Raw genomic sequence first — 24965 nt, 5'->3', positions numbered from 1 at the left:
GGATGATGAAACCTTGCCATTGTGGCAACCTGGATGAAACTGGAAGGGATTACACTAAGCAAAATAAATCAGAAGGAGAAAAACAAATACCAGATGATTTCATTCATATGTAGAATACAAAGAAACTAAGCAAAGGAACAGAAAAAGCAAATCTAAACAAACCATGAGGTTACAGGAGGAGGTGGAGCTGGGAACAGGGTGGAGAGAGTTCAGTGCATTGTGGTGGAAGGTTATTGATATTTGGGTGGGAGGTGTGGTAAAACCTCAATGAAGAAGTATGAATTGTACTCCTAAAACATATACAGTGCCAGAAGCCAACGTTACACCTCAATGTAAATGCATACATACATATATATACACACAACTGATCTATGGTGACAGAAGTCAAAAGAATGGTTACCGTTTGGAAAGAAGGTAGGCTAGTGTTGCAAACATACAAAACAGGGTGTCTGGGGACTGGTAATATACTTTTCTTCCTTGACCTTGCAGGCTGGTTACATATGTGTATTCATTTTCTGATAACTTAATGGTTTCTACTATGTGTGCATTCGATGTATATTACACTTCCAAAAAGTTTTTTAAATTATGGTGGTCATTTCAAATTTTTTCCAACAAATCATAAGTCATTGTAGGCATAATCATTCAAATCATTTGGGGTTCAGTCTATTCTTTTGTTTTCGTGCTTCTTATGTGTCCTTTTTTCTTTTGTATACCACTTAAAATCTGGCTTCCTATTAAAGTAAAAAACCCACAAAATAGGAGAAAATTTATACAATGCTTATCTGATAAAAGATTTTGTATTTAGAGTATATAAACAACTCTCACCACTCCAGAATAAAATGACAAAGAACTCAACTTTAAATGGGCAGAGGGTCTCAATAGACATTTCTCCAAATAAGATCTATAAATGACCAACAAACACAAGATGTTCAGCATCATTAGTTGATAAGGAAATGCAAATCCACAATGAGATACCACTTCACAGTCATTGGGAGAGCTGAAATAAAAAGCCAGACAGTACAGCAACAAGTGTTGACAAGGATATGAACATATCAGAACGTTCCTATGCTGCTGATGGGAATGCAATAGGGTACAGACAGCTACTCTGGAAAACAGCCTGACCGCTTCTTGAAAGAGTTACTGCATAAACCAGCAGTTCCACTCACATGTGTTTACCCAAGAGAAATGAAAACACGCATGTACACAAAAACTATACAGGAATAGCAGTGTCACTCCAACAGCCAAAAAGTGAAAACAAACCAAATGTATATCAACTGATCTCTAGATAAACATTATCTAACCATACAACAGAATATCACTCAGCAATAAAAATTAAGTACTGATACATACTACAAGGATGAACCTTGAGAACATCAATGCTAAGTGAAAGTCATGAAAGATCACATATTATATGATTCCATTCATACAAAATGTCCAGAATAAGCAAAGCAATAGAGACAGAAAGCAAATGAGTGGCTGCTTAGATCTAGAGGGAACGGGGACGGAGGTGAGGACCGTGACAGCTAAGGGGTACAGGGTTTCTTTTTGAGGTGATGAAGATGTTCTAACATCGACTGTGGTGATGGCTGCACATAGCTGTGAGTGTACTGAAAACCATTGAATTGTATACTTTACATCAGCTAATTACATGGTGTGTGAATTATAGATCAATAAAGCTGTTTTATTTTTTTTAATCTGGCTTCTTTTGCAATGATCCTAAACAGCTGTGCTGACTTCTTCATAAGCAGGCCCTATTTTTGCTTATCAGTGTGATTTGGAATCACACAATCACAACTTTTGTCTATTGGAGCTTCCCACCCATCTGGATAAAACCATACTCCTTTTTATAGTTCTGCTGGCCTGGAAGGTATAATGTCTTTTCTCTAAGCTTTGTGAAATCTCTCTCTAAAAAATCTAGGCTGTGAAACTTTTCCATCATAAAGAAACCCCAAGACAAAATAACCACTTTCACCCAAAGTTCTCAACGTGAATTAGTTCATCAGAATTTCCATCTTCTATCTTCTAAAAATAGAATTACCAGTAAGTAAGGGACTTATCAGATGTTTCCATTTACAGGGTTGAAATTTCCACAAATATACAGATAGTTGCAACGTACCATTTATAAATTACCTTATCCCTGTGCCAGCTTTGAGCTTATACATGTTTATTCAGGGATGCATTTAAGATTAGACTCTGGGAATACAAAGCTGCAAAAGACAGAGTCCTGGCCTTCAAGTTCTAGAGGGAGAAATAAACAGAAAGATAATTTTCACATGTTTTGACAAAATTCCCCCAGCACTCTCCTGTCTTGGTGCTTAAAAAGTGAATTATAAGTTCCTGTTACTCATCTGTCAAATTTTGCTTACTCATGGGAGAATGGACACTCCGTCTGGCAATGTCCTAAACCCAGGAGAGCTTCAACAAACTGTCTACAAATAACTGAGTGGAAGAGTAGAAACACGTAAGGTGAACCTGCCCTCTTTACCTCTGCTGTTACAAATCCCCCTACACCTGCTCAGAGTACAGTCGTTGCTAAGGTTCACAGATTTCAACTTCAGCCAGAAAAATACTCAAGTTGATTCTTCCCTCTGTAATGTCCCTTCTCCCCCGTCTGATCTCTTAGCTTTCCTGCCCCTGATGTTCTCCCATTTGACTCCCAAGGGAAAATATTCAGATGACCTTTCAAACACAATCACCGATGAGATGGGATTTTCCTGTGTAAAAGAGATGAAATTTATTTTACAAATCCAAGAACCAACTCAGTTTTATAATACAAATGAAATGCATCTTTCCATCAAGGCCTTCAAAAATCCAAGGGAAAGAGATCAGGAAAGCTGAAGAGCTGCAAGGGTTTATAAGAAGGAAGGCTGGGAGGGAAACTGACATCATTTCATCATCTAGTAATGCCAAGCACTGTGTGAGTGCTGCCATAAAACAAACTGATAGTAAGAGCTCCCATGTACCAGTACATCACTCAGACTGTGGGAAGGGCACTGAATGCATTGCTTCACTTCATCTTGACAATAACCTCATGAGTGAAGCATCAGCACTGTCACCTTTTTACTCTGAGGAATTGTCTTCAGGTCACACTGGTAGGTGGAACCAACGTCTCTTATTCCCAAGACTATTAATGCCACTGGCCCTTCCTACGAAACCCCAGACAAGCAACTTAGCTTCCAGATCCATTCCCACAACCCCACTGCCAGGATTACAGATGTTTTCAGGATTTAGTACTCTATTAGGCCAGACGCAAACCCAGGTGGTACTTGAATGCTGTGTGTGTGTGTCCAAGCAGCTGGGCAGGGAGCACGCTTATAAAGACAAAGAGGTCTGCTTTGTGCAAACGAGGTTTTCAGTCAGTGAAGTTATGACTGGTGCAAAGTTCACCAAGCAGAGGCTGGTCAAATTTCAATCCAGGGCAATGATGGGTTTGTGTTGGTGGATGCGTCTGGGCATGATCGAACATGCGGGTGCACCCAGACAGGTTTGGGACCTGACCCTGGACAGCTCCCCGGCTCGGTTTTGTTCTTATGCAGACACGGATGGCTTCATGTTTTTCTTTTCTGTATTATGTATCACATTGAGAGAAATCTTTCCTTAGGTAAAGCACAGATTATCTTCTTGAGGAATTCCTTATCACTGGCATGGACCTATCCCAGGAAGTCGTAGCAATTTTGGGCGGGAAATTCTAAAACTGGTGCAATGCAGGTGAGTCTAAGGGTTTCTAGGCAGCATTTGAGAAGCAACTAGGAATTATTGGTGTCAATTCCCAGGCAGGTCAGAAGCAAATCAAAATCTTTGCAAAGAAAGACACAAATCCATTTTCTAAGTTTAAGCCATAGAAAATTCCTTTTTCAAATGCTCTATATGAAAATTAAAAAATATATCCAAGAAAGTTCTACTATATAAATAGAAACTCAAAACTAAAACTTTCTTTTCTTGCATCTCCTGCTCTGAACTCTTCTGTCTTAAACTCTGGACACACAGTGAACGCAATCATCTCACATCTTGTCCTATAGTGTAGGATGCTCTTACACATCCAAAATAGATTAAAATTAAATTAATGTTTGGAAAAAAGCATTTGGAATGTCAACTACCATCTTATGAAGTTTTAGAACAGGACACACTTGCTCAGAAACTATTCACAGAAATCTAAGTTCAATGTTCCTGGTTTTGTTCCTCAATGTTTTCTCTTATTTTAAATTTATTGATTTGTATTTTTTTATCGAGGTGATATTTGGATACACGCATCAGGTTATTACCACCGCAATGCCCCCACCACCACAGTCCACTGTGCTCCTCAATGACTTCTGAGAAAGCCCAGACATTGCTGCATTCCACACCAGGCCCCCAGCGCTGCAGTAATACAATCATTTTCCCAGGATCTCTTTTCCTTCTCCCCATCACATTTCATCTTAAAGACATCTTTTACTAGATAGATTCCTAGCTTTTGCTTGCTTTTAGAAGCCATTTTTAAGAGACAGGAAGCATGAAACATTAATGTTACTATCCTTAGGTGGCAGAATGATGGATGACTTTTCTTCATACTTCCCTGTACCTCCAAATCATGTAATGCTTTCATAATGAAAAAGGAAAGACACTGCATTTCAGTGATTCCCTTTATCTCCACTGGATATTGTGTTTTTATCCTTCCCAAGTTCCCCGATGAGTTGGAAGAGTCTTAATAACAGGGCTGAAAAATTACCAGCAAAACGCTCAGCAGAGCACCTCATATATGAGCAGGTACCTGGCACAAAACAGCTCAATAGGTTTTTGTTCTGTGAGTGATGAATATTCACTTACTATTTAGAAATAAATGGACTCTGCTGACTGATGCTGGGTGGACCAAGATGCGAATGTGGCATGTCCTAACAGACTTGGATTACTGCAGTTATATATCATTATTTAAAAGGTAACTTTCAAACAATGTAAGCAGTTAAACATTAAAAGTCTGCATCCCGAAGACAAGGTGAGCGACACAAGGTGATTCACTGCTGCTGTGGCAAACCAAGAACAGGATGGTGAACAGACTTAAAGTTTTTATGCATCTTGCTATAAATGAGCATACAAGGAATTGAACTGATTAAACAACCCCACTCAGAAGGCGCACCATGACCCTGGTCAGCCATCAAAGTTTAACAACATTCTGTAAAATTCACCTTTGTTCCTAACATTAAATAAATCTAAATAATAAAGCAAACATGAGATTAAGCTAAAACCAACCCAGTCATGTTATTACACCACCAAAATCCTTGTCTAATAAACCAAAGCAGAAAATCTTGAAGATTGTTTTAACATAAAAGTCTCAAATTTATGATTGGGAAAAAAAGATGTGAACATAAAAGTTTAAAGAGAGGTTTACTGGATTCAATAAACATACAATGCTCACAACTCAATAGAACAGTTAAGGTTGTTCGATTTTCTCCTTTCTCACCATGATCTAAGTTAACTAAGTTAACCTGTACTAGCTCAATTGTTTGATCAGTTGAATGTGTGTCTCCTAGTAGCATGCTGAAGCTAGGACAGGTCTTTTATCTGTACTTCTAATTAACTTCATTTCTGTTATCCTCTCCTTATAAATCTATATATTTCTAATATGCCTCCAGGCTCTTAGATCACATTTATTTCAAAACAAAGCAGATGCTGACTTGACGACAGCATGATAAATTTTAGGGCAATAGGCGGAAGTCAATGACAGGATGACAACTTCACAGCAGAACCCATGCTGCAAGATGAGAAAGAAAGAATTTCACCCCAGAAAATACATTTCTCAAGTTTCCTGTCTTGCCTTCAGTTGGGAAATAGAAGGCGTTCTCACCAGAAAACAAATTCTGTGGTTATTACAAATGCTGTGAAGATTTATATTTATTTTAGCACAACTATAAATATTTACACTTCATCTACCTATTTGTACTAGAAACATGTATAAAACCCGAGCCTTGAACTTCTCTAGCAGGAGAGAGTCCCACATGAGGCTGTCCCCCACACTGGCCAGAGAGAACATTTGGTGACAGCCATTAGCTCAACTGCATGCAGGGGAGAAAACTCGACACATCAACACAGGAATTGGCCCTAGGAGTTGGAGATAACTTGCATCTTCATTTTCTCAAGCTCGCTCACCTACCACCAATTTTTCCTAGTGAACCCAACAACAGAAGGGGAGAGAAATGAAAAGAAATGGGTAGCGCCTCTGTAAACCAAGCCTGAGTTCCCTGGAAAAATGCAGTCTGAAAGCAAGGCAAGTTACTTAATCTTTCTAAGCTCCAGTTCCACCATCTGTTAAATGTTGATACCTATTTCAGAAGGATAAAATAAGATGGCACAGGTAATGAACTCAGCAGAACTAATTCACTGGTGTTCAGTCAAAGCTGTGCATGAGCATTAGTAACTGAGCACTGTGTAGGCCACCTTGACAGTTCAAAGTCCTAAACAGATATAGAAAAAGAAATCTCCAAATGGTTCTGGGCAATGCAGATCATCACGGAAGACACAAAAAGCAGCCCCTCCACTGTGACACAAGACCGACAAATGAGAATCCACATACCATACTTTAAAATTCTCCCAACGAAATGAGCCTTTCGTTGGATACATGGGTGGAGAGCTTCTATCATCAGCATGGCATAGTATTTAAAACAAATTACAAGTTTAACTAACAGGGTGATGGCTACCCTATTATATATAGACAGGTTTTTTGGCATTCCCAACAATAAAATTAATTCCAGGCACACAGACAAAACAGGATGGCAGCTACTCCGGTCCCACCAGATGATTGCACTAGACAACTCAACTCAGCTGCCACTGCATGCTAATATAAGAAGAAATCTGTAACAGGAACTCAATGTGTTGCCTCCCACTCAGAGTCCGAGCTCTATCTTGGAGGCTTGTTATAAAGATTAGCAATAATTGTGATGAGAAGTGCCTGGCACACTGGGTACTCAATAAATGGTAGCCAATGTTAATTTTATTACCAGGAAGCAACAAAATAAAAAGGTTGAACCTGCTATGAAGCAACTGAAGATAGCGTGGCGTGGCTCACCTTCAAGCAAGAAACTAAGTCATATAAAAACAGCCGAACAAAAACCACAGTAACAAGTTTTACAACAGGGAGAATCAGTCATTAGCAGTGCACTGGTGAACCACTCAGGAATGAATGCCCATGTGCCCATTCCTCCTGGCCAAGCAAACACATCAAATGAGAAATGGTCATGCCCCCCCACCCAAGAATCTAAATCTCCCAGAAGAGAAATCCAATTCCTCCCTTGTCTCTATGCCATATAAATGCAAACCCTGCATTTACACTGCCACACAATGCAGGCAATCTATAAAAATTTGGTAAACAAGTGAGACACTCTGAGTATCTCAGGACCAGCAGGTGTTTAACTCAAAAGTTTTCTAAGCCTGGCTTCCAATTGCTCAATCTAAACTTCTATCACAGTGACAGAACACCAATCTCACTGTGCTCTCAGGACGGTCTGAAAGGCCTTCACCATGGCCTCCTCCAGAACAATCCTCCTCCAGAACAATGCCTGTCATACTTGCATGCAGCTCTACCAGAAAAGTCCTTTCTGAATGTTAGTCAAAGGTACAATTTTACTCTATTCCTTGTGTTCTAACATGTGGGGTCTGAGAAAACAGAGGTCTCTCTTTCTTCCACATGACTTTCAATAGGGTGACAAGGGATGAAGTTCCCTTTGAGTCTTCAACCTAAATATCCCTGATGAATCACACATTAATTATTAAATGCTGAGCTCTTTAAGTATACAGCAGCACTTCAGAGAAAGGAGAAATCAAGGTGAGGTACAGTAACCTGAAAGACATCAATGGAGAGAGGTCAGGGGTTAGTATTACCAGAGGGAATAAGGAGAGAAGATAATGATAGGGGAATGATATGCAGAGGAGGAGGAAAGACCTAAGGCTATGGGGGAGAAATTTGGTAGATTTCATATACTTTATAAACTGAATATAATTAAAAGATGAATAAAGGCTAAAAGAAATCAGAACAGTTGGGAAGAAAATAGCAGAGGTCCAGCATCTGACGGCAGAGACACAGTCCTGGACAGGCCAAAGAAATCAGACTAACAGAAAAGTAGCCCCACTGAAAGGTCACAAAGAAACAGCAGAGTCTGAGTTTGAAAGTACTGGAATCACTTTAGTTCCTTGAGCTTGGCACAGGCACTTAAGTGATATGTTAGAAAGAAGTCTCAGGGCCTCCCTGGTGGAGCAAGGGTTAAAGTCTCAGTGCCATCAAGCCACTGCAGCATGAGTTCAATCCCCGACCAGGGAAAAACTCACATGGCAAAGCAGACTCTCCTGTCTCGCTCCACTGCTCCCCCCAGCAGTGTACTTCAGTCAGTCTGCCTGCTCTGCTCCCCGCTCTGTCTCTGGTAAACAGTCTCATCATCCACACCTCTGGCCTATACCCCAGTTCTTCCACGCATAAGTAAATAAAAATAAATCTTAAAAAAAAAAAAAGAAAGAAAGAGGGCCTCCTTGGTGGCGCAGCAGGTTGAGCGCAGCACTGTGAAGCTGTCTGCAGCCTCTGCAGCGCCAGTTCGATTCCCGGCCGGCCAGGGAGATTCCCACACAGCGCAGCAGACCTCTCCTGTCTCACCCGCTGTTCCCCTCAGCAGTTTTCTTCGGTCCTTCTGCCTGTTTTGCTCCATGCTCTGCCTCTGGTGAATTCTCTCACCCTCCCGCACCTCTGTCCTGTACCCCAGTGCTTGTATAATTAAATAAATAAATCTTTAACAAAAAAAAAAGAAAGAAAGAAAGAAGACTCAGACAAAACAGCCTGAAGCCAAGAGCAGCAGGAGTAAAGGTGGTCAGAAAGGAGACAGCAGTAACCACCTAGCTGTAAAGAGGAAGAACACGCTCCATTGAAGAGAATCAATTCAAAAGGACAAAAGTGTCACCAGACCAAAGGTAAAAGGAGAGCATCAGAGCTGACATCTAAAAATTATCTGAAAACTTCAAGGAAGCAGCAGGCAAAGCTCAGGCAAGGAGAGGCCAGATCACTGCCCAATGTCAAAGACCAAGTATTGCATGAGCCGGTTCATACGAACATCCAGAAAAGGCAAATCTATAGAGATGGAAAGATTAGTGGTGAACTACAGCTTGGGGTAAGGAGGGTGGGTTGGTTGGAGAGAACTCAGGGGTTGGGCGGGGGGGGGGGGTGTGTTACTGCAAATGGGGCTGGAGTTTCTTTTAGGGATGATGAAAATGTTTTAAGATTGTTTATGGAGATGGTTACACAACTGTGCAAATGTACTAAAGACATTAACCGAAAACTTTGAATGGGAGAATTATATAGTAAATGAATTTTAACTCAATAAAGCTACTAACAAAACATACACACACTCTTTAGAAGAGTTTATTGGGTAATGTGACTTCAGAAACCTAGAGCATATCTCCCCAGTAACAATGTCGATTAGACTTAAATTCAAATAAAAGGTATCAGATACTATGGAAAATCCTAGAAGATATTTTAGATAATTTAAGTTGGGGAGTGGGGGATGGGAATTAAGCATGGAAAAGATAAAGATGGAAACTTATAAACTTATAGATTCCTTTAAAATTATTTCCCACAATGATCTAAATTTTCTAATAGGTACTTCAAAAGGCTTAGGGTCTTCTCCAACAATTGCATAAAGTGATAAATACAGCATACCCATAGTTTAGTTTCTTAGAAGCTGAAATAAAATATATAGTAAGCTAATGCAATGCAATGAAAAGTGAAAACATAACAATTACTGAGCAGATGAGAGAACCTCTTGTATAAATTGGAGGCCCAGACAAAAACCCTAACATTGAGAAGTGTCCTCCTGCCTGAAAGATACCAGAACTACCCAAATAATCTCTGCCTCCATGATTATCTACAGAAAAATACAGTTCCTGTTTCTCTGATCCTACCCTCATTATTAAAGCCACTATTGCTTTCTGCATTGAACACTGAGAATATTACCAAGATGGAGAATTCAAGGACTGTCAGTTACTCATCAAATGTTATATTCACTGCACATACTGGGTCCTCAAAAACACCCTTTAATGATGCCCTTACCCTCCTTTCTAAATCACATAATCTACGTGGGCACAGAGAGCCAGCGCTCAGTTGAATCTTGTGTGGACAAATGAAACTAGGAGGCCAGAGAGGAAAAGGCAGTAGTAATTTTATTCAAACTACCTGAGGAATTAGAAGAACAAGAACTGAGAACCATGAAGACATGGCCTGACTAAAGACATTCCTAAAGCAACATCTAACAGCAGGGAAGGCGTCAGTGGACTGCACATACTGCTTTTCAAGGACATAACTATTAACTGCAACCTTGAGCGGTAAATTCATTTGAATGAATTCAAAATACCTCTGGTTTGAAATATAAGAGGGATGCTTTCAACCTTTTTAATTGAATCTTAAACTTTAATTCAGTAGGTTCAAAAGTACATAATTCATCTGCCTATAAAAAATTTTAAAGCAAGCCAAAATCCTAGAAGTATGAAAATAAGTATTCTAAATCTAGAAATACGGACAATGGTCTCCTTAATAAATTTCACCTATTAGACCCTATTTGTTAACTGACCCAAGTTACAGAAAGCCTAAAATAATAAAGACTTTGAGAAAGGAAAGAGCTGTTAAGTTTTCAGCTACAATATCCTCCCCCCTAAGTGAGATCACTTTGGCCTAAAGCTGTTTCCTAAGGGACAAGTTGATGCCACAGAGGCCCCACACAAAATGATGTCTTGTGATACTCTCCGGGGAATCAAAATACCAAGTTCCCCCAGAGGTTGGCTAGGAATCACAGAATGGACCAAGGAGAAAGTTTTTCCATCTATTGGAAAGAAAGCCAGCCTTTGGAGGGCAAATGTCAACTTTCCACACACAACAGCCTCTGAGTTAAGAAACCATGAAGTACCTCAGATGCGAGGCACTTGCCAGAACCACCACCGTTATAGTACATAATGTTAGAAGTTCTAACTTTTTTTTTTTTATTTGATCTCAAGAATTCTGAGAAGGAAAAATACTTCCCCTTTTCACAGATTAGAAAACTGAAACTTCTCACAAAGTCAGCTCCCAGCTTGACTTCTCCACTTGCACAGCAACCGGCATCTCACACCCAACACATACAAATCAACTCTTCTACCCCACCCAAACCTGCTCCTCCTGTCTGCTCCATTTCAGCAAATGGCACCCCATCATTCCAGTGCTCAAGCCCAAAGTCTTGGTGTTATCCTTGACTCCTCTTTCTTTCACTCCATATCATCTCCCCCTCCAGGGAACAGTGTTAGCATCACCTGGGATATGTCCAAACGCCAGTCATTGCTCACCCCCACTGCTGCTAACATCACATCTCACCCAGATCACTGCAAGAACCCCCTAGTCACTCCTGTCTTTATGCCCTTTCTTGTACTCTCTACAGAGTTTGGGCGCTTAAAAATGTCAGATCACAAATACATAGTGTCACTTATATGTGGAATATAAAGAAAGAAAACAGAGGGTCAGACAAAGCCAAACTAATAACAAACCCTAGAAATTCAATGATAGTATGAGACTATCAGACAAAGAGAAGGGAGCACAATGGACTATAAGGATGGACTGTGGTGGGTACTCTGGTGGTGGGTATGGTGTGGTAACAACACCCGAAGGGGGAGATCCTACACCTCTAAAACACATTGCTGTAAATCATGTTACCTCAATTAAAAAAAAATGTCATATCAGAACCCTTTGTGTGTTCCCAGGGACTTCCAAGAGCTGCTCACTGCTGTATACCCAGGATGCAAACAGTATCTGCTATCTAGAAGGTGTTTAGAGAATGTTACTAATTAGTGAATGAAAGAAAAATGGTCAAAATCATAAAGTCAGGTCCACCACAAATCTCCCAGTAACAATGGGACCAGCATTAAAATAGCCACAATCCACATAGGAGGAAATTCTTAAATTTTACTTTGCTTAACTGAATCTTCTAACACTATGTTGAATTTCTGACAACAAATTAAAGTAAAAATATCATTTCATAAAGCCATGAAATTTTATATTGGGTTACCTGAATTTTACATATTTGGCAGCATGGGCAACTGTCAGCTTATATTTCCACAGTGGAATCTGCAGTATGACTCTTCTGTATTCAGTGACATAATGTCACCATATCTCAAGACTCCCACACACGTAAACAACAAAGGCTCTAAAGGATTCGGAACTGAGCACCTAGAAGAAGGGGTGATAAGCATTTCTAAATCTCTCACACTGGCACCAACCATCTGAAACATGAATTAAGTATCCAGGGTATGACAAATAACAGAAGAAAGGTTTAATTCAGAATTGTCTGCTACCAAAATTACAAGGAAAGATTCTCACAGTCGGCTAGAAATGTTGCTTGTTTTCAGATCAGAGTGAAACGAACACTAAAATTATCTACCCTTATAGAATTTTCTCACTAAAATGTTTATCATCAAAAACATAAACTCTAAATTTCCCTTTCAGTACTTTCAAAAACATTTCTACTATCTGCAAAAAGCCCTAAATCTCACTAACTCACAATAAACATTTCATAGAATTTTAACAGTAGGCCTTAAAAGAAACTTAATTTGACACTCATTCTTATTCCTGATGTAAATTAAATTACTTGGTATATAAAAAACAATGAAGACCTGTTAAATGAATAAACGAATGAATGAAGATCCAAAAAAGGGCATATGACACTGATAATTCAAGAGCCAACAATTAACAGAAAAATCCAAAATTAAGCAAAAATAGGTCTCTAAATTCTCTTGTAGTTGGCATGGAATTAGAGGAAACCAAGATTCAGCAATCCTATCTGGGTCCTCAGGAAAACCTTAACCAAAATCCATTAAAGCCAGTTTTCTTTAGTTCTGTTACTTAGAAAAGCACTTGATAAAATAAATTTTGCCAAGATATATCTCCTTGGAAACCAAAAGCAGAACGGTCTAGTGCTTCTTTCTTCCCCGACACAAAGAATATTTAATATAGAACTATTTTCACAATAAACAATTACAATTATTTTGCATCAGAAGTAAACAGGTGACCTTTGACCCCCCTCCCCAAAACCCACACAATTCCAACCAGATGAGAGAACAGAACACTGACAAGGACTCATCTGTCACTAGAAGAGTTAACAGGAGGGAGCAAGAGCCTCGTATCCTTTTTTTTCACCAGAAGCAGCACCAGCCCTATTCCCTCCACATTCCCCCCACATTTAGGGGCACTCAATAAATACCTACAGGATAAGTGAGTAGTTGCTCCTTAGAGGCCCCAATCCCATGCAGACATAAATTCCTTTAGTAATTATAAAACAAACACTTACTATAGTCCTACTAGGTACAAACATACTCATTTTTTCCACCATAGAAATTCTACTAAATATCCTTTCAAGTAACACCCAAGCACTGCAGTCCCCAACAGTTTTATTAAGAAGGTGAGACACTATGTCTCAAGTACCCTCAGTGACTCACTAAAGCAGTCGTTTTGTTGCTCTGGCTCCAAGCTCTCACTCAATTCATCCTATACAACCCAGACAGGTTGACTTTCTGTTACTGCACATCCTAGAAAATGAAACAGTGCTGTGATTAAATATTCTACCACTGTATATGGCCCACTGCAATTCAAGGAACAAATACAGAAAATCAAAAACTACTGGATTAGAACAAGTAAGGCAATTCAGTGTCAAGGAAAAAAATACCCTAAGTAACACTTCTTATCACTGATAACACTGAAAATCTTGAAATTACTACTAGCCACTTTTATTAAAGACCTCCCTATAGCTCTATAATACTAGTGACACCGTTGAACTTATAACCACTGAGGCACAGAACCAGTCTTTGAAATCAATGCATAGTTCACTGCTTCTTTGAAGTTTTCCCAAGTCACTGCTCTAAATATCTATAAAAGCACTCTGTGAACCATGAAGTGCTGGACATACAGCTCTTCCTACACTAACCACCATTTCATAGACTCACATGCATTCTATTTATTGTGTTCATCCCTTAAAAAAAAAACAATAAAGAGGGCCTCCCCTGGTGACACAGGCGGTTGAGCACAGTGCTGTGAAGCTGTCCACAGCCTGTGCAGCATGGGTTCAATCCAGGCCGGCCGGTGACAATCCCACATGGCGTGGCAAACCTCTCCTGTCTCATCCGCTGCTCCCTTCAGCAGTGTATTTCAGTAGATCCGCCTGCTCCGCTCCCTGCTCTGTCTCTGGTGAATCCTCTCACCCTCCCACACATTTGGCCTGTACCCCAGTTCTTGTATGCATGAATAAATAAATCTTTAGAAAAAAGAAATAAAATTCTTTGAATCATGTTCTCTGCTATCAAGTTTTCTATTACTATTACTCAATACCTAGAATAGCATAAATTAAAAATGATCTTCACAGCTCCTTACTGCAAAAGTACAAAACTAATCAAAACAATATGGTAGCGAAATAAATACAAATAGGTCAATGGACTAAAATGGTGAACCCAGAAATTAACCTTCATGTCAACAGTCAACTGATCTTCAACAAGGATACTCAGGCCACGCAATGGGAAAAGGACAAACTCTTCAACAAATGGTGTTAAGAAAAATGGACTTTCATGAGCAAAAGAATGAAGTTGGACCTTTATCATATACCATATCCAAAAATTAACTCAAAATGGACTCAAGACCTAAAGCTATATAGTTTTATCAGAACTAAAACAATAAAATTTCTATTAAAAATAGAAAGAAAACTTCATGACACTGAGCATGGTGATGATATTTTGGCTATGATGCTAAGAGCACAGACCACTAAAGCAAAAACAAATGGGACTACAACATATTTTTAAATTTTCATGCATCAGACACAATCAACAAAATGGAAAGACAACCTATGGAATGGCAGGAAAATAGTTACAAATCATCTATTTGATAAGAGACTGATATCTAGAATATATAAAGAACTCCTCCAACTCAACAACAAAAAACAGCTACCTGAAAAATAAAAGAACTTCAGGCATTTCTCCAAAGATGCTATACAAATGGCCAACAATGGATGCTCAACAGCCCTTATCATCAAAGAAATTCCCATAAAAACCACAATCAGATATCACCTCATACCCATTAGGATGACTTTTATTTAAAAAAAAAAAAAAAAAAAAAACAGAAAAGAACAAGTGTTGGCAAAGATATGCAGGATTGGGAAGCTTTGTATATACCCTGCTGATAAGAATGCAAAATGGAACGTAAAAATGAAAACCAGTATGGAGATGACTCAAAAAATAAAAAATAGAACTGCCATGTGATCTAGCAATTCCACTTTTAGGTATATATGCAAAAGAATTGAACAAAGGTCTCAGAGAGAGATTTGAACCCCCAGGTTCATAGCAGCATTATTCACAATAGCCAAGAGGCCAAAGCAAACAAGTATCCACCAAGAGATGAATGGATACACTGTTGCACACAGTCACTGTGACACTTAGGCCACAGACACAACAGTGGTCCCAAGGTGTACAGCAGTGTAGCCCAGGTGTATAGCTGTACTGCCCGCGTCTGTATAGGTATACTCTATGAGGTTCATACAATGATGAAACTGCCTAATGATTCATTTCTTAGAATGTATGTATGACTGCATACACACAATAGAATATTATTCAACTTTGAAAAGGAAGAAATGCTGACACATGCACAGATATGAACCTTAAAGACATTATACTAAGTAGAATGAGCCAGTCACAAAAACACAAATACTATATGATTCCACTTACACAGGGTATCTAAAAAGTAGACAAATTCCTAGAAACAGAAAGTAGGGTGGTGTCTGCCCAAAGATGAGGAAAAGGGAAAGAGGAACTGCTTAATGGATAGAGTTACAGAATTGTGAAATGAAAGGTTCTGGAGATCTAGTGTAACAATATGAGTATAGTAACACATTTGAACTGTACACTAAAAATGGCTAAAATGGTACAATCTATGCTGTTTTTTACAATAAAAAAAGAAAGTGCCAACATAAAAAGATCAAATTGGATTGACAGGTTCTACATCCACTGCAAGAATCTAAGCAGCCTGATCCTTTAAGTTTTTGGCAGTCATTTCCAGATTTCTTCCAAGTTGTCCTTTTTTTTTTTTAAGTTTATTTTTATTTATTTATGCTTATAGAACTGAGGGGTAGGTCAGAGGTGCGGAGGGTGAGAGGATTCACCAGAGACAGAATGGGAAGTAAAACAGGCAGACTGAGTAAAATACACTGCTGAGGGGAGCAGCAGGCAAGACAGGAGAGGTCTGCTGCACCATGGGGGTGAGCTCCCTGGCCATGATCGAACTCATGCTGCAGTTGCCAATAGCTTGATAGCTCTGCGACTTTAATCCATGAGCCACTAGGGAGCCCCCACAAATTGTCCTTTTTAACCAATGGGATGCTATAGCAGATCCAGAGGCTCTTCCTTGCTTCCATCCAAAAGAAACTTTCCATAATCCCCGGTCGGCTGTTTCAAGTTGAAGCCTACTACTTATTTACCTTATTGCCAAGCATAGCTTCAAACATTACATAAAAGCTATTGTATTCTCAACTGGGTGAGGGAGAAGCTTAATAAAATCACCTGAGTTTCTTTGAGCCTCCCATTCACCTGATATCTAACATGCTTCCCTAGAGAAAAGCCCCACAGTTCAGAGATATTCTACCCTCTCTTATCCAAGGGCTTGCTGCTCCCCCAAACATACATCCTACCCAAAATAGGGTAAGGTAAAAAGTATCAGGCTTTTCTGCCCATCACCATTAGGACTGATGATGGAACCCTGCGGTCCTGAATGTATGCCCGATAGCGGGCACCTGGAGTAGGGTGGGGGGCATATGTAGATGGCATTCACCTGGGCTCAGACTGGGCTTATAAGGGCAGGGTCACGGGGACACCAGCAGAATAGAACAAACGGAAGAACCACGAGGGAGAGCAGAAGAGCAGAGAGAACGTAAGAGAAGGCCGGAGAGCCCAGAAAGAGTGAACACTTGCTGGGGGTTGGGGGCTGGGAGGCCTACCAGCCTCCCAGCCATGTACCTTGTAAATCCCAATAAAAGCCTGAAAAGCCACTGAGGGCTCCAGGACTCTCTCCTCCACCCATCTGCTGGAATCAGAAAACCTGCTCTGGGCATTCCTGCCCCTCACAACCACTATTTAAAACACTTCCTTGAAAATGATCATCAGAACAATCCCACTAAAAGTAAATATTAGGCTGAGGTTCTTTGACCTTATAATAAGCCTTTTACAGTTCTCCATAACTATCACTTTCCTACTGAAACATCACTGTACCTCTTTCCCTATTACAAAGGCTCAATGCTAACATGCTCATTTAAAAAATAAAGTAACAGCGTCTCTTTGAAGAATCACAAACATTTCTCAAACTGGAAAAGATGCAAGTGTTAGGAACCACAATCAGTCTCAGCTTCCTGAGCCAGCAGGCATCAAACCCACCTCAACACATACACACACTCTTTACATATGAAATAACAGCTACTGGGGCTCCCTGGTGGCACAGGGGTTAAGTCTCAGCCCACTGTAGCAAGAGTTTGATCCCCAGCCAGGGAGCTAACCCACATGGTAGCAGACTCTCCTGTCTTGCCTGCTGTTCCCCTCAGCAGTGTACTTCAGTTAATCCACCTGTTCTGCTCCCTACCCTGTCTCTGGTGAATCCAACTACCCCCGACCTCTGGCCTACACCCCAGTTCTTGTATGCATAAATAAATAAAAAGAAATTGAAAAAAGAAATGGCAGCTACTGAGACATCAGACTCTGGCAAAGCATATTGGACTAATTTTTTGAGGTCTTTACTGGAGCAGCCAGAGTTTGAGAAGCATTAAATCAACACACTAACCCTCATTTCAAGAGTATGAACATGTTTTGAAATCTACCAAAAAAGCGCAGGGAAGCTACTCACAGTCTTACACTTCTTGAAAGATTACGGGACACAGTGCTTCCCATTTTTTTCCTTTGTACACACAGGTGAAGTGAGCAATAAAAGCCAAACTATTTGAAATTTTGAAACATTCTATTAATTTATAATTATATATCTTATAGGCATTTCCTATAGGTTTTCTAGATTCCTGCTATGAGTGAGACCATCCGGTATTTTTCTTTTTCTTTCTGCAAAGCCCTTCGCTTTTTAGCTCTCAATAGCTTTCTTCTGAGTGATTCCAAACTCATTCTAAGAGAGCAAGACAATGAACTGCAAAACCAATGACTATGCCTATAGCTTCGGTAAAGACTTTGTGGAAAGAGAAGAGAGGAATTACCAAAATTAACTAGTATTTCTGTGAAATTCATTCAACCTGGACCCACTCTGGAGAAGAGAGAAAACACAGAATCCAGCGGAGGCTATGGTTGGATGGGTCAAGTTGCATCTGAGCGACCCCTGTGTTTGTGCACACCAGCAACTCTCCCTCTCCAAGCTGGCATTCTCCAAATACCCATTTTCCTCCTGCAGCTCCTGAATTGAAAACAGGGAAATCTAATATTACATAATTGCCTGTTTCCCAGAGTTTAAAGTCAGGCATACTAAAATCCTAATTAAAGGGAGAACTTAGTGCAAGATGACAAGTAACAAATGAGACATCTAAAAGCTGACAACTCTCATCCCAGACCTCCAAAAGCAAAGAGAACAGGCTTCACCTGACACCAGCACTCACCCAGCCACCAAATTTACTAAAGTCCAACTGGTGTCATTTCTCAACATCTTCCAGAAAAAGACTTTTCTCTTTGAAACTGGGATTATCTTACTCTGCCCAGGCCAGAATAAAATGAGAAAATGGATTGAATTGGCAAAGCTTTCCCCATCCTCAAAAGACACACACTAAGTATCACAAACTCAATCGATCACACGTGGGTCATCCTAGTCCTCACTCACAGCATCAGTGCTGAAGAGCTCCCCGGCAAAGGGACTTTCTCCCATGCTTCTGACTAGCTCCAGAGTTCATCTAAGCCCACCAAAAGAATAAATGAGCTATCCTCTAAGAATAATTAATGTTAAATAACCTTTGCAAAACAAACTACCATATAAGCGTGCAGCTTTGTTTTGCCTTTTTCTTTTCCCTTTTTTTTTTTAAGCTAGGCATGAAAGAAAACTAAAAGCAAAATTCCAATGAGTCTTTTATTTTTCATACAAAAAAAAAAAATAGAAGTGCAGTGGCTAGAAAGCTGAATTTCAATCTCAAACGATAGTGGAACAGCCGTATTTTAAAAAGCACCATATGTGGAACAAGGCAAATTTCTGTATGAGCAGTGAAGAATAATATAAGGCTTAACCCTACCAGAAAAAGGGGGAGTCCCTCATCTAAAGGCTACTCACCCACCTGGCAGGGATGTCTCTTCTCTTCTGGCTCAGATTACCTTAGTGGGAGGCAGGGCAGTACTAGATCAATCAGTCACGTCTTTACCAGGAAGCTCCTACATTTTCCTCTTTATCTGCAATTATCCCTCCACCTGAACCATGCTCCCCACCTCATCCCACTCCCTGCCCCTTGACAACCTTTACCTGTCCTGAGGTAAAAGGTCTACAAGTTGTCAGATTCCAGAAATAAGGAAGTTATGTATAACCATTTTATTTTACAAGTGAGAAAGGTACTTAAGAAGGGGGAAAAGTTGGTAAACACATTAAGTTTGGCTTCTCAAAAGCACATCCAAGTATATTATGTCCCAAGTTAATTAAGATGGCTTAAAAAACAACTACACAGGCTCTACCATGTAGCTATTTTAGCTTGCAATTTCTTTTTCCATAACTTTGTAATATGAGTAACTCTAAACTCAGTTACCAAACACTACATCAGTTTTCACAGCTTTTCAACCTTCATGTAAATTTGCTTGTTTCCTTAAGTTTTGTTTCTTCTCAGCGTAGACCGTTAATAAACACTGAGACTAAAGGGGACACTAGTGAACCAATTTTAACGTAACAGACTCCAAGCTGGAAAAAAAAAAACCCCACGGAAAACAAGGGAATACAGTGTAGTCTGGAAGCCTGCCTTCCAATCACTGCCTAATTGCTAACTAGTTCTTCTATATAACCTTCAACAATCACTTGCTTTCTCACCCGTGTGTGAGGAAGATGGGCCAACATCCCTCCTAGCTACAACATATATGAATCGGTTCTTCATCAGAAAGGAAGAAAATGCAGTTGCAATTAAGACTTAGTTTACAAAGTACTTTTATATATTCTCATTAATTCTTGCAGTAAAGCTGTGAAATATTACGCCCACCTCTGCAGAAGAGTTTTTCAGAAAAACAGCAGAAAGAAGTCAACTGTTTATTACAATTTCATAACTGGAAACTTTGAATCCCAGACCTTCTGAGGACAAATATTTGGCTCCATTATCTTAAAAATTAACTTAAGTAAGTTAAAATTAAATTGCCTGCTATGTAAAACCTTTGGGGGGGGGGGCAGCAGGATGTTACACCACCAAGACAGAAAACATTACTGCAAATGGTGCCTCTGAACTGCAGGTCCCGCTAGTGCAGGAATACGCTTTTACTCACCTTTCCAATCACAGGACCTGGCAGTGTACCTCCCACACAAAGGCACTCCATAAATATTGTCTGACTCACCGCAAATCTCAAAAGGTTAGGAAAATAGGGAGAAATGTCCTTCTGATTCTGAGCTATGAACTTCTGCCGTCTGAGTCAAAAGGAAGAAAGAATCATGCTCTATCAGACCTCTAGCTCTATAATAGGGAGATGAGTCCATTTGTCTTCCTCAGAAAAAGTCCAATTTGGTCAGTGAACCGAAACGCTCAAAGCCAAGATATCATCTGAAAATCTTCAGGTTATTCATACTTCCTATGTGCGTGGATATGAAGCAACAGATATTACATGACAGCGAGAACTAATGAGAAGCACTGAATCATGTTATCAATCACTACAAACTTTCCTGGAATCGGAAAGATTCAGGGAATCTGCCTCTTAACACTGCTCCTTCTCTTCCTGGGCTCCAGTTTCACAGCTCAAAAAGATACAAAACAAACATTTATTAAAAAATTCAAACTAACTTATAAAGACAAGAATATATACAAATTTATAATCAGCCAGGATCTCCCAAATCCACTAATCTCACGAAATCTTCAATTTATGACTTCAACAGTTACTAGGAGGTGTTTTCAAAAGTTGTTTAAGAAAACTCAGGGGCGGACTTACACGCATAAATCAAAGAAAAGCAAAGTAAATACGAAAGTTAGAAAAGAATAGTGCAAGAACAGAGTAAAAGAACCTCAATATAAAATTTCTGTGAGATACTATGGTACTACTGCCAAGAGTTCAAGTGAACCTTGCCATAGTATCCTACAATGAAATCACAATTGATACTGCAGGCTATTTTGGATCTAAAAAGTTCACTGCATCAGAATTGCAATTTCTAACTCAGGAGAAGTACTAGAAACTGCAGAGAAGCTAACAGCAGCACCTACTGACTGTCTTGAGCCACTTGCCAAACTTGTTCTCAGTCAAGTAGAGAAATCTAATGATAAGTCAAGTTCAAGAGTCCTTTACTTAAGCATACTGAGATAAGAAGAAAATAAACTGTCAGCTACAAAACCCCTTATGTCCCAAAATGTCTTATTTTGTTCCTAATCATTTATGTGCAAATCATCACCCACGTCATTTAAATGCATTGTTCATTGCTAATGCCTTAGTATAAATATTCCACGGGAAAAAAATGTTTTAATATTAATATTTTCATTAATAACTGGTATGTCATCTCAGTCAGACACATCAGTGACCATAAATAGCTTTATGTAAACCTTTTATTTGAGACCATCGCCGCTACCACTGTTTTATATTATTCTATCAGCTATTATTTTCATCCTGTTAAAAGTGGCTTAATTGCAGCTTGCAAAAAATGAAAAAGAGAAAAGTGAAAGTCATTAAATCGAGATTCCACAGAAAATTAATACTGTTACTAAACAGGCTGCAGAGAATGATCCTACTTCAGCTCATTTCCAAAAGATTCAGAGAATTTTTGCCTTGGACGAATATTCCAAATGAGAAAACAAGAGAAAGTTGACACTTAACTCCCACAGAGTACCAGTATAAAAACAATGGCTTTGAGAGTCTGAGTCAGAGTTTCAACATGAAAGGTTTGCTTTATAGAGGAAACGCCAGCCCCAGTTCATCCAGATAGACCTGGAACCCGGTGAAAGCCGGCACGTTTACTCTGAAATTTGCATCGCATCGCTGGCTCCCGGTTGAGAAATAGAATGGTTTAGCAGGTACTATGAATTTCTGAGAAGGCTGCCTCTAACTTATCCGTCATGAAAAAAAAAATAAAATCTGTAAGGTAAATAAATGCTAGCCTAGGAGCCATCAACCCCCACACGCTTCCCTTCAAAAACGAACACCAACAACTCCATCAAACATCTTCCTTGAAAGTGAGCCACTTCCCTTGTCTGTTTCCAAACGCTGAGCCCGATGAAATTTCACCCTGCCCAACACGATTACTTATCCACCTACGAACGCCTCGCAAATTTCCTTTAAGGTCAGGAAAGAAGTTGGAAACAGATGGGGCGATGCAAGAAAAGTTCTTTTTGCAGCACCCTCCCGCCCCCCCCCCTGCCCACTCGCGGTTCTACTTGGTCCAAAGCGAGCAGGTCAGAGCCCTCGCGGTTTTCACTACCTCCCAGACCCGAGCGCAATTAAGCATCGGCGGACGCCCAGCTGCGCTTCTCCCTCTCCAACGATGCCACCTCTCGGCCTGCCCCCCGCGCAGAGCCTGCGGGGCGCTCACCAGGTGTGGGGGGAGGGTCGCCGGTGGACCCGCGAGCCGAGGAGCGGGCGCAGGTCCCCCGGCCTCCGAGGTCGCTGCCCGGCCGGGAGTTGTGCAGCTCCGGGAGCCGAGGTGCGCGCGCGCGCCGGGCGCGGAGCAGCCGGACGCGCCCCCGCGGGCTGCGCTATCAGCTCGCCGCCGAATCGGAAATAAAACTTTGGCCAGTGTCCCCGCGCGCTGCCCCGGGGCCTGCACCCGAGCGCGGACGGAATCGGCCGGGGGGCTGTCGGCCGCCCGCACCCCCCACGCGCCCCAGCCCGGACCCCGGGCGCGGGAGCCACTTACCGCTCGCCCCGGCCTCCGGGCGCCGCCGCGCGTCCCGGCGCGTCAGCCGCGCGCTCCCCTGGGGAGAAAGAGAAACCTTCTAGCCGTCGGCGCGCGCTCCTCGCCCAGCCTCTGCGGAGAGCGGAGCGGCGAGGCCGGGCCGGGGCGGGCGCCGCGCGGAGGGGCCCGCGGGGGGGGTCCGCGGGGGGGGGATCAGCCCCCCTCCCGAGCCTGGCTCCGAGGGGGCCCCGCGGTGCCCGCGAGCGCGGCGGCCGGGGCCGCCTCCCGGAGGCGCGGGAGGGCGGAGGTGCCCCGACCCCGGGCATCAACTATTGTCTGGGCGCCCGGGTCCCCGCTCGCGCCGCCCGCCGGGCTCGGCGCCCCCCATCCCGCCCGCCGGCCCCCAAAAGAGCTAAGGGGGCGGCCGGCGCGGGGGCCCGAGGTGCGAGGGGGGCGCGGGGGGAGGGGAGGTGCGCTGCGTGGGGGAGGGGACAGGTAACTGCCCGCGGGGGCGGGAAGGCCGGGGGCCCGCGGTGGAGGGGATGGGGGCGCCACCGAGGCGCGGGGCGTGGAGCGGCTGGGGGGCGGCCTCGGAGACCCAGACCTGGCCCTGCCGCGGGCCCTCCTCCCGGGCAATCGGCGCCGCACAGACTTTTTCGATCACTCGCTCACGCACGCACTGAACTCGCTCACAAAGTTGCCGGCGGTGGCGACGCCGACGCGCCCGCCCTCCCCCGCCCCTCCTCCCGCCCCTCCTCCCCGCTCCACTCCTCCCCCGCCCCCCCCCGCTCCCTCCTCCCCAAGTCTCGGGTGAGATCACCGCCGGGGCGCTCGGCGCGGCCGCAACTCTCGCGAGAGAAGGGGCAGCGCCGCCGGCCCGCGGGGGAAGGGGTAGGAGTCGCAGGAAGGTGGGGGACCGCGGAACTCCTAGTTGCTATGACGACGGCAAAGCCCTGGATTCCTGTCTCCTGCAGAGAGCAGAGGCAGCCAACGTGGGTGCAGTTCTCAACCTGCTCCCTCCTTTGCCCCACGCCCTCACAGTGGGGAAAACGAAGGGTAGAAGGAAGGTATTTTAAAGCTATTTGAGAAGGGGGCTGAGGAAGACTAATGGCAAGTTATATCTGGTCAAATTTGACAAGTGAGGCTGATTTTTAAAAGGGGTGCTGGGGCAGATGTATGCCATAGAAGCCAGCACGTATTATTCCACTTTCCCAATCTTCCTGTCTACTCTCATCCCCCAACACCCACTCTTATGCGCCCCTAAAATAAAAAATCCCTCCCCAGCTTTCCTTCACCACTAGACTGGGCTCCTTGAGAATCTGTCTTCTTCATCAGAGCCTCCATAGGGTTAGTACATTTTAGGTAGTTACTCCATGCCTATTGAGAACAAAAGATGTCCTCAATACTTTCACCCTACCCTGGAGAGTACTTCGGCTTAGAATACAAGTTTCTTGTTCACAATCATGTTTTTTACGCTCTTAAACTTTTCTCTCTCATTTCTATTCACACAGAATCTCTCTCCATCTTTGTCTCTGAAGAGCCCTGTTCACTACGGGGGAGGGGAGGAGAGCAGAGGGAAAAAGGCATTTTCTTTCTAATCATTCTCAGATCACTGTCAAATGCTGTTACTGATGAAGATGAATTCTTTCCATCTCCTGTTTCTTCTTTTAATTGTACACACTTTCCTTTGGGGATTTCATGTACTCACTGCCCAAATAGATACTGTAAATAGAAGTTAAGCTTATACTTTACATTTCAAAATGGATGAACAAAAATAGGTTTCATGGCATGTGAATTGTATCTCAATTTTAAAAGATTCCATCCCTATTTACACACTATAGGGAAACAATTATTTAACTCAATCCCATAGAACTGGAAACCTAAAATAGTGCATGAAGACCAAGCATTTAAGACTCTTCCGATTTACAAAGGTTATAAACACAAG

General features: G+C 41.9%; 1 protein-coding gene across 10 annotated transcripts in view; it reads right to left on the bottom strand.

Annotated features, from left to right (window-relative positions):
- Nucleotides 1–23081, bottom strand: part of SIPA1L1 (signal induced proliferation associated 1 like 1) — a 517634-nt gene extending 494553 nt beyond the window's left edge. For 9 of the 10 annotated variants that reach the window (XM_054691354.1, XM_054691347.1, XM_037503618.2 and 6 more), the window contains exon 1: nucleotides 23042–23081. The gene's annotated coding sequence lies outside the window, so the exon portion shown is untranslated. Of the gene's footprint in view, nucleotides 1–12035; nucleotides 12722–23041 lie in introns of those variants that run through there. The other variant, XM_054691348.1, reaches the window with a different exon arrangement.
- Nucleotides 23082–24965: the final 1884 nt, after the last annotated feature.

Source organism: Talpa occidentalis, unplaced genomic scaffold, assembly GCF_014898055.3.
Source record: "Talpa occidentalis isolate TD23 unplaced genomic scaffold, MPIMG_talOcc4v2.1 talOcc4.11, whole genome shotgun sequence".
Lineage (NCBI taxonomy): Eukaryota > Metazoa > Chordata > Mammalia > Eulipotyphla > Talpidae > Talpa > Talpa occidentalis.
This window is presented reverse-complemented; position numbering and strand designations above follow the sequence as displayed.